Here is a 15559-nt window from a genome sequence, read left to right as displayed (position 1 = left end):
GGCGGTCAGGGGTGTTGGCGTCGTTGAGGCGCCGGTAGTCCCCACACTGTCGCCATCCCCCGCCGGGCTTGGGCATGATGTGGAGCAGCGACACCCAGGCACTCTCGGAGCGCCGCACGATGGCGAGACACTCCAGCGTAGCGAACTCCGCTTTAGCTACGGCGAGTTTCGGCGGCTCGAGGCGGCGTGCCTGTGCGTAGACCGGTGGCCCGGCGGTGGGGATGTGGTGTTCCACCCTGTGCTTGATGGCCCCCGCCGAGAAGGTGGGCCACGTGAGGGCCGGGAAGCTGGCGAGGAGGCGGGTGAATTCGTTCGCTGCCAGAAGCGTACAGATGAGACTGGCCGGAACGGAACCGCTCAGCAAGCCACTTGGCGAGCCGCTCGATGAGCCGCTCTGTGAGCTGCTCAATGAGCGGGGCAGCACACAAGCGAGTGAGCTGAACGTCTCCGCCTGGACAGGTCTTCTGCGCTTTACGTCCACCAATAGTCCATGAGCACATAAGAAGTCCAAGCCGAGCAACGCCATGGGCACGTCGGCTGTGACGAACTACCACCGGAAAACCTGCCCTCCGAACCGCAGAGAGAGACAGCGTTTTCCGTACGTGCATATGGACATACCATTGGCCGCAAGCAGCGCGGGACCCCGGCCCGCGGTTTGCTTGTCGGACGTACCGGCAGGAACGACACTCCCCTGCGCTCCCGTGTCACACAGGTAACAGCGCCAGGACAAGGTGTCCGTTATATACAGGAGGCTGTTTGAATTGCCGACGCTCAAAGCTGGCACCGAGCGTCGGCTCGCCCGTTTCCCGACCTGCCGAATGAGCATGGCGGGCAACACTGTCGAGCCTCGTGGCCGAACTTGGCGTGGAAGAAACACCAGGTGGGCGGCTGCGGCGGCGGAGGCTGCGGTTTTCTTCACCGCGGAGGTGGTGGTGGTGGTGGATCAGGGACAGCCCCGGGAGCCGCGACGGCCACGGCAAAACTCGCCTGCATGTCCAAAGCCGCGAAGAACCTGTTGGCCTCGGCGGCGAGAGCCCGGGGTTCCGTTGTCGTAGGACCAGCCAATGCGAGGCAGAACCCTCCCGGCAGCTGGCATCGAAATAATGCCTGGAACAGAGCGGTCGGGGTTTCGTCGCCCATCAGCGACAACATATGGTCCATGCGGACCGATGGTCATGTGTCACCGAGCTCGGGGAGGTCCAAGAGGCGGTCGGCTCGTGCGTCCACCGTGAGGCTGAACGTGGCGAGGAGGAGGCGCTTGATCGCCTCGTACCTGTGGTCGTCCGGCGGGTTCCTCAGGAAAGACGCAACTCGGGTAGCTGTGGCGGGCCCGAGGGCGGCGATGATGTGGTAGTATCGCGTCGCGTCGCCCGTGATGCGCCGAAGCTGAAACTGGGCTTCAGCCTGGACGAACCAGACCTCAGCTTGGGCCTCACAGAACTCAGGGAGTTTCACCGCGTTGTTTGCCATGTTGCTATGGCGGGTTCGGGTGGTCAACGGCGGCTGATCAGAATGTTGGAGGTCACCAATGAAGCGTGGTATTACGCACGCTACTTGCTTGCAAGGAGGAAGCGGACAACGCGGTAGGTTTAAAGAGTCTTTATTTCAGAGCTCCACTGTAACACTGGAGCGCTCTGGGCTGCGTGCTCGGTGTATATCCTGAGGCCACGCCTACCGCTCGGGCGTGGCCGCCGCCACTTGGTGCGCGGAATGATGTCATCACGCCAGTGGGCTTTTGTGCCCGCCACAGTACCCTGTTTACTGACCCTTCTGCGATTAGGCCAGCCTCCATGAAAATATCGCTACGCACATAATCATGCGTATATGGTGCAACATTTGGAGCATTTATGTAAAATGTTCAGGATGCTTGCTAATAGTGAACTTTTCGACAATAAATCTTTCAATACACATGAAAAAGGACAGCGACCATTACCCTATGGATTTTATTAGTTACCCCTGCTTGTTCACGGAATATGGGAAAATATCTACGATCTGGTGCTGTATTCCATGAAGCCGAAGGCTGAATGGATTACAGCATTAATACAGTCATTAAAACATTTGTAGTTTATACAGATTTGGACAAAAACGCTGTTTTGGTTAATAAACAAATCATTGACTTTAGGGCAATATAACTTTTTTTTCGAAACAAAAAAGGTGTACACCCGTCCTTTTTACACAATATTTTAAAATATATTTGGGCAAATTCCTGGAAAGTAATAATTTCATTCTCAAGAGGAATGTTGATATATGCAGAAATATGTATTTTGGCTGTTCATTTTTTTGAAAAAAAAATGTCCAAAAAACACACTTTTGGCTCAAAATTGTTATGTAAATCACCATGAAACCCAACAAGATTGGTATCATCATGAAGAAAAATCAATTTCCTTTAATATAACACCACACACATGCTGATTTAAGGTTTTACTCAAACATCCTCAAAATATCGTCTGCTAGTCAAAACGGCGGCCATTTTGGACGCAATCTTGGATTTAGAGGTGACCGCAACAAAATGTTAGGGGTACACCTCTAAATTATTGTGTATTATCATAAAACCTTCCAAAAAAACATGGTGCACTTAGTCTTCAGGGATCTGGCAAGTCACTCCTTAATATTTGATTTTGGGCCTTCGCTATTTTAAATGGTCTGATACGCACCTTATAATGTATACTATGACCACTGCATGTTTGGATGTTTACCATGCTTTATTCATGTATGTTTTTTTTTGTTGCACTTTATAATGTAGACAACGACCACTGAATATTTGGAGGTTTACCATGCCCCATTAATATGTTTTTTTGTCTTTAAGAGCACACTACCTCAAATTCCTAACAACTGTCAAGTTGATGTGGCAATAAAGTATTGAATCTTGATACGCATGTATACCAGATCCACAATGGGAATGCCTGGATAAGAAACGGCTCTTGAAGAACTCACATGCCACGTCCTTGGTGATCTCTTGGAGAAGGGAACCGTCGCCAAGCTCGCGACGACCTCTATTGTGGCGGTAGCACATTGGATGAGCTCCTCCAATACTGGTGAATGGTTTTGCATGCCCTGTATAAATGTCGACTCCGCCTATCTGTTCCAAAGATTTATATGCCCGAAGACCACTACCATCTTGAGCTGGATCTGGTCTGATGGTGCTATCCAGGCCAGCCCACATCGCGTGGCCTCTCTCTCCACGTGATCGGCTCCTGAGAAGAACAGAGGAATGAGATCCTTTCTTGGGGCATATAACCTTCTGGCTCATGTTATCCCTGGCTGCTCAACACTGCGATCCCCCTTGGATGACGATGTGGCCAGATGCCAAACACTGGACAGAGTTATGTGGACTGACGAGATGCAAGCTCCCTTCCGCAGAGCCCAAGCCGCTCTTACTTCGACCCATACTGTTGTTCTTCCTCATCTGAATGATCAGCTGTGGATTGTAACAGAAGGTTAATAGTTCGTGGGCCGAGTAGGGTTTACATGCACCCCCCCACAACTTAACTTCCCGGGTATGTCCACGTACCCCCCACCCTAGAGGTTAGGAAAAACCATGTTAACAGAAAAAAACTCATTCCCAAGGTACCTTCCACGCATATTTTGATGTTACCCCCCTGTGTCGGTGATTTCCGAAAATTAGGGGTAGGCGAAATTCAAATGGCCATAACTTTTTACCTTAGTCATCCTATGGTTGCATATGACCCCTCAAAATGTTTGTCCTGGGACACTCTTTATAATGATATGTGTTATATGCAAATGAGGTCACTAATGAGGTCACCAGAGGTCAAATTATGACGTAATTTGGGGGTTGCCCAAAATCCATGACCTTGAAAGTTAAAAATGACCTGAGGTAGGCAAGAAATTGGTAAAGGAATGTTTTATTATGCCTTTTTGATAGTACATATATCATGACAGTTTATGGAAAAAACAGCTTCGACAAATTCCAAGTATTGACTGGTTGGGGGTCGTTTGAATTTAGAGGACGAATTCGAAAAATGACCAAAATTTGTTCTTTCAACCTCCAAAGCATCAATACTTGGTTTTGATGACAAAGATTTGCTAAATGGGTTCAAAGGTGGTATCATAACATATTATTCCAAAACTGACTATAATCTGACATTCAAGGTCAGATTATCAAGGTCAAAGGTCAACTGGGTGCATAATTTTCTTTCAAGGAAAGTCATTTGCCAGTTCGCAATAATCACAAAACCAACCAAAAAAATTATTAGTTATAAAGAAATTATGTCACCATTTAGATCCAAGTTACACCATTCCCCGAGTGAATTCTATGCCCCAAATAAAAGCTAACCTGTAATATGTGACATTGATTGTGGTTCAACCAACTTCACTTCAGTTTAATGACAGAACTTGATCATCGTCGCTCTCACTTCTGCTCTCTTCACTTGAAGATGACATTTCATCACCTTGGTCATTGTTATCATCTCCATCCTCCTCCTCATCATGACTGTTCTCACTCTCCAGTTTCTGTTCAAGGATATCCACCAGTTTGGTTGGCAAAATGTCATGATCTGTCCATTTTGGCTGCAGGGTCCCACTTTCGTCTACCCATCCATGTCCATGAATTGGATTCGGCATATCAGGATTTGGGATGTGAGCTCACCTCCATATGGCAACTTGAGATCTGAGGACTGTATCCTGCAAAACTGCTGCTTCAGTTTTGCTCCCCACTGACTGAATCAGTTCCATGATCAGATGCTTTGATTCCTGTGGACTTCCGTCAAAGGGCAATTTCTCGCCTCGGCCATCAAGGAAACGTACGAGCAGTAGGCGTTCCAACGACTCCACCAACACCTTGTGACAGTGAATAGACCGTTCGTAGTTCTTACCAGATATCACACCACTGATCGATCCTGGTGAAGACAGACCAGCTTCTAGTAGAATGTCGGACAATCCTGTACCTTTCATCATCTTGCCAATCATCTTTAGGTAAGCGCAGACCAGATGGAACGTCCCAATCATTACTATGTGGTTTTCATAGTATGTTGGGCTGTTCCAGATCAATGGATAGGCTTTCATACACACACCTAAGTCAAAAGTTGTTATCACATAGTTCTGGCCAACGTCCTTGCTTCCCTCTTCCGAGTATCGCAGACACTCCTTCACGGCTCTGTTATCAGTTATAGGGTGGGGAATCACTGGGTAATATTCAACTGTACTCAGGTTGCATGGAGTCTCCCCAGTAAGCGAAATGTACCCACCCCATCCAGGTATACGCTGCTGAACTGTTCCTGCATGCAGCCGGATAAGCAGCCAAAGTAGGTTTTTAACCATTGCGTTCTGATAGGCCTCCTTGCCACCATCTACATCTGAATCGACGACCTCATAGCCAGGGCTTCGTCTCCGGCCTAGGTAACAATCACCTAACTCGACATCCATTGGTTCCGTCAATGTACGTTGTCCCGTCCTCTGGATCGAAGTTATTGGAGGCTTAACCCCGCCTGGGGATTCTCCTGGTGCAGTCACCAGCTCTTGTAACATGATCCCATGAGACCTATGAATGGACCCTGCACCAGAAATGTCATTTATGAATTCATCATAGTTGTCAAAATCTGAGTGGAACGTAGAAGGACAGGACGGGTTGCGTATGATTGACACAGGTAGTAATGAAGATGTTGTCTGTACAGCTACAGCTATTGCAGTTTCAACTTCTAGCAAGAATGAATAGTTTTCTGAATGTCCAAGTTTGTTCATCAATTTTACGAGTTCTGCGCTGCGGAATAGATGGTGCAGGGTCATTCCAAGCAGAACATGCTTTGGAAGTTTCCACCGACCATGGGTAACAGCCCTGCATACGTCTTGCCCCAATGAATTAGCTAGTCGTTTTACCCTAACAGACTCAACATCTTCATTCCCTGAAAGAAGACACTTCAGAAAGTTCTCTAGAGTTTTTGGCAATATGTCTTGGGTTGGAAGGGACTGAACAGTGGGTGGCCAAGCCATTTGTTCTGTAGCTTCAAATTTGTCAAGGATATCGTTTCGCAAATTTCTAGCCGTTTCTCTGGACCGATCAACAGAACGAAGTGTGTCTGTTTAGTTGCTTTGACAGCAGTGCCTACATCACACTTGAGACTATACACCAGGTAAGATTTGAAACGTCCATCACTGATGGGACAGAAACCTAATGTGTCTTTGTACAGGTCACATTTCTCTAATTTGTTTTTCAGATTTTCCCCCCTGTAACTTGGATTTGAATGGGGAGTTTTAGCTAGTTCAGATACATATATGTTTCTCAAGTCGGACAACCTGAGCACATCTTTCTCCTTTACAACCTTTTCATTTATCAGTTCACATATTCTATTGAATGATTGTTCATGTGCTTTCTCAAGTGAAGCTTGTTGCTCAATGTGTCCAGGATTGCTACTTCTCCACTTCTCAGGTCTCTGCATGTACTGACACCGACAACTCCGATGGTACATGGTCTCGCATGCAAAAAGGTCAAAACCGGATATGCGCAGAAGAAGTTTTGAGTCTGTTTCTTTTCGGCCTCCCGAATAACTGCTTCACCACCTACGCGTTCAAATTTTGTAGTTGGTTCAGTTGTCCAAGCGCCACGTACTTTTATAGCCCTTTTCCCAACCTTTTTACAGAAGACACAGTCTGGTTGAAATAAGACATCATCTTTTTCGGTAGATGATCTTCGTGACTCCCGTCTTTTCCCCAAGTCAAGAGATTCATTTGGCTGTGGAATTAACCGGTTCAAGTTAGACGTGAAGCGTTGTAACAGTCCCTGTGATACCCGTGGTGAATGGAGTAGGTTGATGGAATCTGCCTGCAGACATCTTCCATTCGATTCGGGGATTCGAAAAGTTGAAATAACCGTTTTTCACTGATTTGCAAAAGTCTTTTTAACCTGGCATCTGGATCTTTCGAATTCTTGAGAAATATAAAGTCTTGGCACTTGGAGTCTTTCATGTGAATGATACAAACGTTTTCTATCGATTCTCTGGGTGCCTGACCATCTTCAGCTTTACCCTTATTTGCTGAGCCTACATCTTCCGAATCTGCATGGTCTTTCTGGTCTTCAGACTTCCTCTTCCTCACAGGGCGCTCCATGCTGCCTGAAAGAAATAGGTACATTGCAGTTTGCCTTCATGCATTGTTTGGGCCATTTGGGCCATCCTCTAAATTCAAACGACCGCCAACCAGTCAATACTTGGAATTTTTCGAAGCTGTTTTTTCCATAAACTGTCTTGATATATGTACTATCAAAAAGGCATAATAAAACATTCCTTTACCAATTTCTTGCCTACCTCAGGTCATTTTTAACTTTCAAGGTCATGGATTTTCGGCAACCCCCAAATTACGTCATAGTTTGACCTCTGGTGACCACATTAGTGATGTCATTTGCATATAACACATATCATTGTAAAGAGTGTCCCAGGTCAAACATTTTGAGGGGTCATATGCAACCATAGGATGACTAGGTAAAAAGTTATGGCCATTTGAATTTCGCCTACCCCTAATTTTCGGAAATCACCGACACAGGGGGGTAACATCAAAATATGCGTGGGAGGTACCTTGGGAATGAGTTTTTTTCTGTTAACATGGTTTTTCCTAACCCCTAGGGTGGGGGGTACATGGACATACCCGGGAAGTTAAGTTGTGGGGGGGGAGAGGGGTGCGTGTAAACCATACTCAGCCCACAGACTGCATCTTTCTGAGTTCACTTCACCACAAATACAGGTGCTGGTTATCCATACCTTTTTTTTTTTTTTATTTATTTATTGAATACAAGATCGACGCTCGTGAAAGAGCGAACATTAATCACACAGAAAGACAAACAGACACACAAAACAAATAACATCGGGAGCGGTAGACAAGATGGGGAGAGAGGGGGAAGGACACAAACACAACATTTGAGAGCAGGGACCGAGAGACATGGAGACATGGAGAGAACTGTGGGAGGGAGAGGGCTTTGGGGGGGAGGCATGGGAAGGGGGGGGGGGGGTGGGAGAGGTATAAAACATATGGACACTGCCAAGACTTCCAGGAAAGAAGTTGGAATTTCAAACAAGGTGGATCTGGGGTGAATTAGTGGGGGTAGAAAAGATCAAGGTTTTGGATGGGGGAAGATAAGAGATGGTGGTGAACAGCTGTTTTGAAGACCTGGAGGGAGGAGTGTGATTGAAGTGAGTGTGGGAGTTTGTTCCAGAGGCGGGAGAAAAGAGGAATGAAAGAGTGAAGGTGAGCATATATGAATACCACTATATGCAGGTGCTCCATCTATCTATAATTCCAGTAATCTGTGTGTGTGTGTCTGTGTGTTTGTTTGTTTGTCTGTGACCGCTGCTTCTCGACAACCACGGGTCCGATATACTTGAAACTTGCCAGGTATATTGCTGGGGACCTGAGGATGTGCCTTTTCAAGGTTTCATATTAATCGGAGAAGTAGTTACCGAGCTATGGCGATTTATTTACCAACCGTTCGCTTTGGCTTTGCGAATGGACCAAACCATTTCATGTAAATAGAGGGGGGGGGGGGGTTCTACCGTACTCGCAAGCCGTTCGCTTTGGCTTTGCGAATGGACCAAACCATTTCATGTAAATAGAGGGGGGGGGGGTTCTACCGTACTCGCAAGCCGTTCGCTTTGGCTTTGCGAATGGACCAAACCATTTCATGTAAATAGAGGGGGGGGGGGGGGGTTCTACCGTACTCGCAAGCCGTTCGCTTTGGCTTTGCGAATGGACCAAACCATTTCATGTAAATAGAGGGGGGGGGGGTTCTGTGGTCGTTACTGCCACGTGGTTTCAAAGTTTTTTTTTGTTGTTGTTGTTTGCACGCATGTTTTTTGCACCCACGTACGGGCACGCCCTAGTTCTCAAAAAGGAATGAAGAATACGACACAGACCGCAGATCAAAGGTCATGATAGTCCCATAAAAAAGTAAATCTTCCATAATTTGTTCATCAGATATGTCAATAGGTTATCTTTTATCTCTCAAAGGTTACCTGCCTGAAGAAACGTGCAGAGGGAAGTGGTGACGAATCCACAACCACAGGTGCTCATCCTGAGAAGAACGTTGGCTTCCACCATTCTGCTAAATCATTCCGGAATGATGTGAAGGACACCTCTGAGAAACTGAGAAGAAGAAGAATCCAGAAGGTGATCCATCCCTGTTTATTCATCGCTGTGATTCTGCACCTGAATGTGTACCTGTGTCCCTCTACAATCACGTGACCTGGATGGTGACTGATGCAACTCCAGAGATGAATGAGTCAGACTTAAAGTGGAACCGAATGAGAGAAATCGGGAAAAAGTGCTGAATGTGGATCAAGGTATTTGTGCACCCGCAGCAGGTATCCCCACGAGCATTTCACACCTTGAACAAACCAGGAGTAAAGAAGGAGTTTAAATATTGAACCGTTTTATCAATATCATCAGGTATCAAATAGCCAGAGATGTATCGCTTCCATGTCACGGACTAGTGAGGAGGACCAGGAACAAGGTGAGCTCTTGGTGCTCAAACCCACAAACCTTAAAGGTGGAAAATTCACTCAAAGTGCCATTGATAACCTGGACTTCCATGAACACACACCTGGAAGATACAACAACGCGTGGCACCACCCACAACATCTACCAACATTCAGGTAACGAAGATGAGATGTTGAAAGCTGTTACATCAAGACCATGAACCAAAACACCTCGAAGAGCCCCATTGGCAGGAACTCAGCACTTCCAGACTCAGTTGAGTGGTCTAACCTTGAGAGATCGACAGCAAAGTCGTTCCTTGTGCGGCCGGAAACTTGTACATGAACCAAGAGCGACCAAGGTGTCTCGTGTACATCAACATTGTCCTCGTACTAAAAAGGTTTGTGGAAGCTAGAAGAGCTGGCAGGTGGGAACAGCACCCTGTTGAGGTATAAACCTGCTGCCATACCTGATATCTACGCGACACAGTAAACACGTGGCAGGTATCCCACAATACCTGATGGTGATGAAGAAGCATCCCCTACCAGATATAGGTACCGAATTCCAACAGGTACATTTCACTGTGAGTGAAACGAGCGGTAAGTTCAATGGTGTTTGGACCGACGAGACTTCAGAACAGAAACCTATAAGGTGTTTAATCATGGATTCTTCTTCTTCTTTTGAAAGCGGCACAAGGTGTCGGGACAGCGTCATTGACTGAGTGCGTTGCTGTAACGGAGATGACCAATGACCTGTGCAGGTTGCGGTGGATTTGTTCTGTAATTTGTTCAGGATGCCGGCGATAGCTCATCTGCTCTTCACGAAGGACACCTTGGGATCTTTAACGTTCACCAACTAATGTCGACGGGATTCCCGTTTAACGTTCATCCGAGGGACGGTACTCGCATTGATGGATCATCCCACCTGTGAAACACCGGGATGAGCCCCATACCGCGCATTGATGGATCATCCTACCTGTGAGACAGCGTGATGAGCCCCCAATCGCGCATTGATGGATCATCCTACCTGTGAAACACCAGGATGAGCCCCAAACCGCGCATGATGGATCATCCTACCTGTGAAACACCGGGATGAGCCCCATACCGCGCATTGATGGATCATACTACCTGTGAGACACCGTGATGAGCCCCCAATCGCGCATTGATGGATCATCTTACCTGTGAAACACCAGGATGAGCCCCAAACCGCGCTTGATGGATCATCCTACCTGTGAAACACCGTGATGATCCCCATACCGCGCATTGATGGATCATCCTACCTGTGAAACACCGTGATGAGCCCCCTATCGCACATTGAGGGATCATCCTACCTGTGAAACACCGTGATGATCCCCATACCGCGCATTGATGGATCATCCTACCTGTGAAACACCGTGATGAGCCCCCTATCGCACATTGATGGATCATCCTACCTGTGAAACACCATGATGAGGCCCCTATCGTGCATTGATGGATCATCCTACCTGTCAAACACCGTGATGAGCCCATACCGCGCATTGATGGATCATCCTACCTGTGAAACACCGTAATGAGCCCCATGCCACCCATTGATGGATCATCCTACCTGTGAAACACCCTCTTGCGTCCCCTATCGCGCATTGATGGATCATCCTACCTGTGAAACACCATGATGAGCCCCCTATCGCGCATTGATGGATCATCCTACCTGTGAAACACCGTGATGAGCCCCCTATGGCGCATTGATGGATCATCCTACCTGTGAAACATCATGATGAGCCCCCTATCGCGCATTGATGGATCATCCTAACATGAAGGTGTTTTACCTGTTCTTTGTTTAAATATCCGGGGATAGCGAGATCGAAGTCCCGACTTCCAAAAATTGTAGGGTCGAGTTTCCCCCAATTGGAGAAATTCGAGGGTGAACCCCAACCTGCCCCTCCCAAAGTGCAATGTCGCCCTGAGGGCACCACCTGTATGATCACGGTTTACCTCCCGCCAGGTGAATATGAATTGTTAATCACAGTACTTGATGTGACACCTTTTCTGGAATTTGCATTCACCTGATGACGCTAAATTAACTTAGTGACGTCACTATACCGGTTATTTGATGGTGATTTTATCGCTGTGTTTTGATTGGATGGAAGAGATTTGCACGCAGATTAAGATTAAAACCTCCATGGGAAACAATGAGAACCTGAAGTTTCGGGTGTGAACCCATCATCGGACCAAAAGAGATATTAACACCGGAAAGGTCACCTGGTCTTGTTTCCAACGGTGTAATTATCGACACCTGATGAACGTTCTGTTAATTCCATCCAGGGTTCCACATTCCACCTGAGATCCCATCCAAACCCACTCTCACCCTCGCTATGGACCTTATGCATATGACGTCACACACCCAGGGAAATGGAAGTGCGATTTCGTGATTTCGAGCGTGAGTAGCCATATGATGTATGCATGTTGCGGGGCCGGCGCGCTATCTTGGGAAATACGGGTCTGTGAGGGTCGCCATTGGTATCTACGTTCGCGCACGGTTCTCTCCCACAAAATTACGTTTAGTTTGTCCAAATCCAACCAGCCGTTCCAATGAGATGAGTAGTTTTGTGTGCCGTGCCGTCATGAATCCAATCGGCTGGATATTTATTGAAACGAAGACCTTCTTTGTCGGGTTCGTGTGAAGCAACCAGAAGGCCGAGAGAGCTGCGGGTGGTCTCGTTAGTTAGGCCTGGATCCTATCTCGTTTGACATGAAGTTGTAAGTGTCTATGATAATCTGGTGGACTGGGAGAAGAGATCGTGGGAGACCATCGGCATGGATTCAAGCGCTTCCGCGTTAGCTGTTTCGCCCAGCTGTGAATGCGCCGATTTGAATAACACCATACAGCCCATCTGCGCATGCACGGCTTTGACACACATGCACTGTGTCATCCCGCACACGAAGATTGGTCCAGGGGTGTCGTCATTTGCGCATGCGCGCTTTTTTCAGCATTCAAATGCTTCGGCAATCGCCTGTTAGACGACTTGCGCATGCGCAGTGTTGACGCGATGGAATGTTTGACGGTACGGCGAGGCGATCTCGAGAACGAAATGGCAGTCTTGAAGAACTTAATGATTTTCAGAATAAATACATTTTAAAATAACTTATTAAGCTTTTGTTCATTATTTACAAAAAGGCCGACCTGTCCCATTGGCTGTCTTTAATTTCTCTCTGGACGGCGCCACGGTAGATCAGGAACGCAAGGCATGAGGACACAAAAAACAACACCTTTATATGTGCAATCCATGCTTTTCGAAAAAAATAAAAAATAAAATAAAACCGCATCGCCGCATCAATTCTGGAACTTTGGTCTGACCAGAGACCAGCAATTTATTTTTTTCGGCCAAAGCACATTTTCAACATTTGACTATACTACGCAACATAAATGTCTCAACAAACATATAATAAATAATTGTAATCATGTTTTAAAGTTATCTACGCTATTTCTAAAGCACTTCCGGTCATATGGATTCGCACTTTTGGTCAAGTTGGCGGCCATTTTGAAAATCGCCCAAAAACTCGATTTAACGGGAAATTTTGAGATGGAACTATATGAGATATTTACCACAACAATCAGTTCTAACATTCCTTAAAATTTGGTGCTTTTAACAGAAAGTGAACAATTTAGGCAAAAATCTGCACATATCTGCCCCACTACGTACAATCGGTAAACGTGATCTTGTCTCCCACGAGGAATGTCTTCGGGGTTGTCGGTGGAATCTTTCGCTCATTACAATTTACCTGGACCTTGATAGTGTTCGTTAGTTTATAAAGAACAACCGTTCGATTTGAACAGCTGGAAGCACCTGTGCAGGTAACAAAAGGGGATTGGTGTGAGGAGAAGCAATGGGAATGTCATGTACTTCACCGGGACATTTACCCTCATGGCTAAAATGATCCTTCTTTCTTGAAACTGATCTTGAACATGTCCAGGTTCGAATTCAGACCCAGGTATAAACTGCCGTCCAGGTGTTTCACGGTGTGGGAATAATTTGTGTTCTCCTAAAATTAATTGCGAGTAATTGCGAAACACGTAAACAAAACCGAATACCTGTATCGATTATTATGAATGTTTAATTGTCCTGGAGAGATGATTTTACCTTCAAGTGAAATTACCTTCAGTACAAGAACTCCATGTTTTAAATAACCAAAAATACCTGTTCAGAGATTGTACCAAAGAAGGTATTTTATCTCTCCTAAGGGAATTTGCTCATTCTGGGTTATGATTACCTGGACTCCGCTTCGACCATTAAACGGCCACCAACATGGTGTCACCTGTTGCAAAATATATCCACACCTGCTTTGCATTTCTCAAATCTGCTTCTCACCTGAAATATGTTTCTCTCTCTCTTTTCCAGAGTAATAAATTTTCCTTTGTTGTGAAACTTTGTTTTTTCCCAAATGTTGCTCGAGAATTCTCACCTTTGTGAAATTCCCTGCTATCTGATCCGGACTCGATCAGAACTTCACACCTGTTACACATCAATGTTCCCACCTTCTTCAAAATGAGAATATCTATCGAGGGCTTCGGGGGTCGAGCACAAGGGTCTTCATGTGCCTTGTCGTGTTGAACTTCTCTCTGCAGGTAAAACCTGTGCTTAATTATTGATGTAGCTGGTCACCTGTGCTTAATTACTGATATAAATGGTTACCTGTGGTTTAATCACTGATGTACCTGGTTACCTGTGCTTAATTATTGATATAGCTGGTTACCTATGCTTAATTACTGATGTAGCTGGTTACCTGTGCTTAACTCGTTGGTATTCATCGAATACTTGCTCTGCGCACTGAACTTGGTGCGAGGCAACTCTTCTGTTTTTCTTTGATCCAATATGGCTGCCACACCACGTGAGTGATGACGTCATAAATTTATATTCTCAAATATATAATTGTTGTGTAGATAACGGTGAATAAATTTCAAACTGATCAGACTAAGTATTTACCCTGTCGAATTATGACGTCATAATTAAGGCAGCCATTACGTCATCGTTAACCACACCTATTCCCCATGCGGGGTTCTTCACAATGAGCCCCATTTCAACATTTTCCGTGGAGCAGTTTTGGAGATATGCAGTTGCAACGTTTTTCGGTTTTTCCAAGATGGCAACTGTACCACGTGACCTGTGACGTCATAATGATGACGCAGTCCTGTCCCCTCTGCACACAAGTGGGGTCGTCGTGCTGATTACAGTCATTTCCTCGGTGAATGTCCTTGTGTCCCCAAACAAGATTGGTGGACATTGATGGAGCCATGGGTCTGCACATCGGAGGAGTCGGACAAGTACGGCAGCTATGTGAAATATTTGGGAGAATTGTGCCTGTGATGATACAAGCACGAGAGTTGGCACACAGTTAGAGTATGCCCTGAGGAAGATATTTGGCTATAGGGCCATCGCAGATTTGTCCTGTGACAACAATGGCGGCCATTTTTCAAAAAAGGACAAATCTGCGATGGCCCGATAGCCAAATATCTTCCTCAGGACATACTCTGACTGTGTGACAAATGCCATGCTTGTATCATCAAAGGCACAATTCCTGCACCTATCTGCCATACCAGACGACAAGTCAGGAGAATTAACATGTGCCCATGTGGACAAGAGAGTTAACGACAAAAATTACCCAGAATCACCCACTACCCCATGTGTTCAGGTTCGCCAGTCTCCGTATGTAGGCCTTCCATGGCAACCACACAACCCATGGGGCAGAATAGTCCCTGAGGCTGGAGGTGAGTGTACCCCATGATGTCCTCACATACACCTGACTCAGTGATAAATTTATTTGACATTTATTTGAAGTGTTCACTGTATTTGAAATTACAATTTACCCCAAAGTGTTTGGTTTTTCATGTTATTATTTTGTGATTTATTCCTGGTTTAAAATGGGGGTTTTCAGGGTTTGTTCCACCTGTGCTCTCAAGGTGATGGTACCTGATGTCTGTGACCTCCAACATCCAAAGTGATCATGATCTTGAAGTGTTGTACTCAGCTCCAATATCAGTAGCCAGGTACTCTCACCTTCTTTCCGCAGGTATACATCGAGAACCAGCTTTCCGCAGGTAAAGAAGAGGTCACGCCAGTAGGTGTATTACACCGTCGGGTGGGGGCGGGTACGGGGTTACCGTGCAGGGG

The 15559-nt window shown here is 46.2% G+C and overlaps 1 protein-coding gene and 1 non-coding gene across 2 annotated transcripts in view; one reads left to right on the top strand and one right to left on the bottom strand.

Moving 5' to 3' along the window:
* LOC137419063 (uncharacterized) overlaps positions 1-15559 on the top strand; it is a 1330575-nt gene that overhangs the window by 1218562 nt on the left and 96454 nt on the right. The window lies entirely within an intron of this gene.
* LOC137420183 (U1 spliceosomal RNA) lies at positions 11238-11402 on the bottom strand. The gene has a single exon (XR_010983152.1). It is a non-coding gene; the product is annotated as a U1 spliceosomal RNA (small nuclear RNA).

Source organism: Myxine glutinosa, chromosome 1 (genome assembly GCF_964187855.1).
Source record: "Myxine glutinosa chromosome 1, kmMyxGlut1.1, whole genome shotgun sequence".
In the NCBI taxonomy this organism is placed as follows: Eukaryota; Metazoa; Chordata; class Myxini; order Myxiniformes; family Myxinidae; genus Myxine; species Myxine glutinosa.
This window is presented reverse-complemented; position numbering and strand designations above follow the sequence as displayed.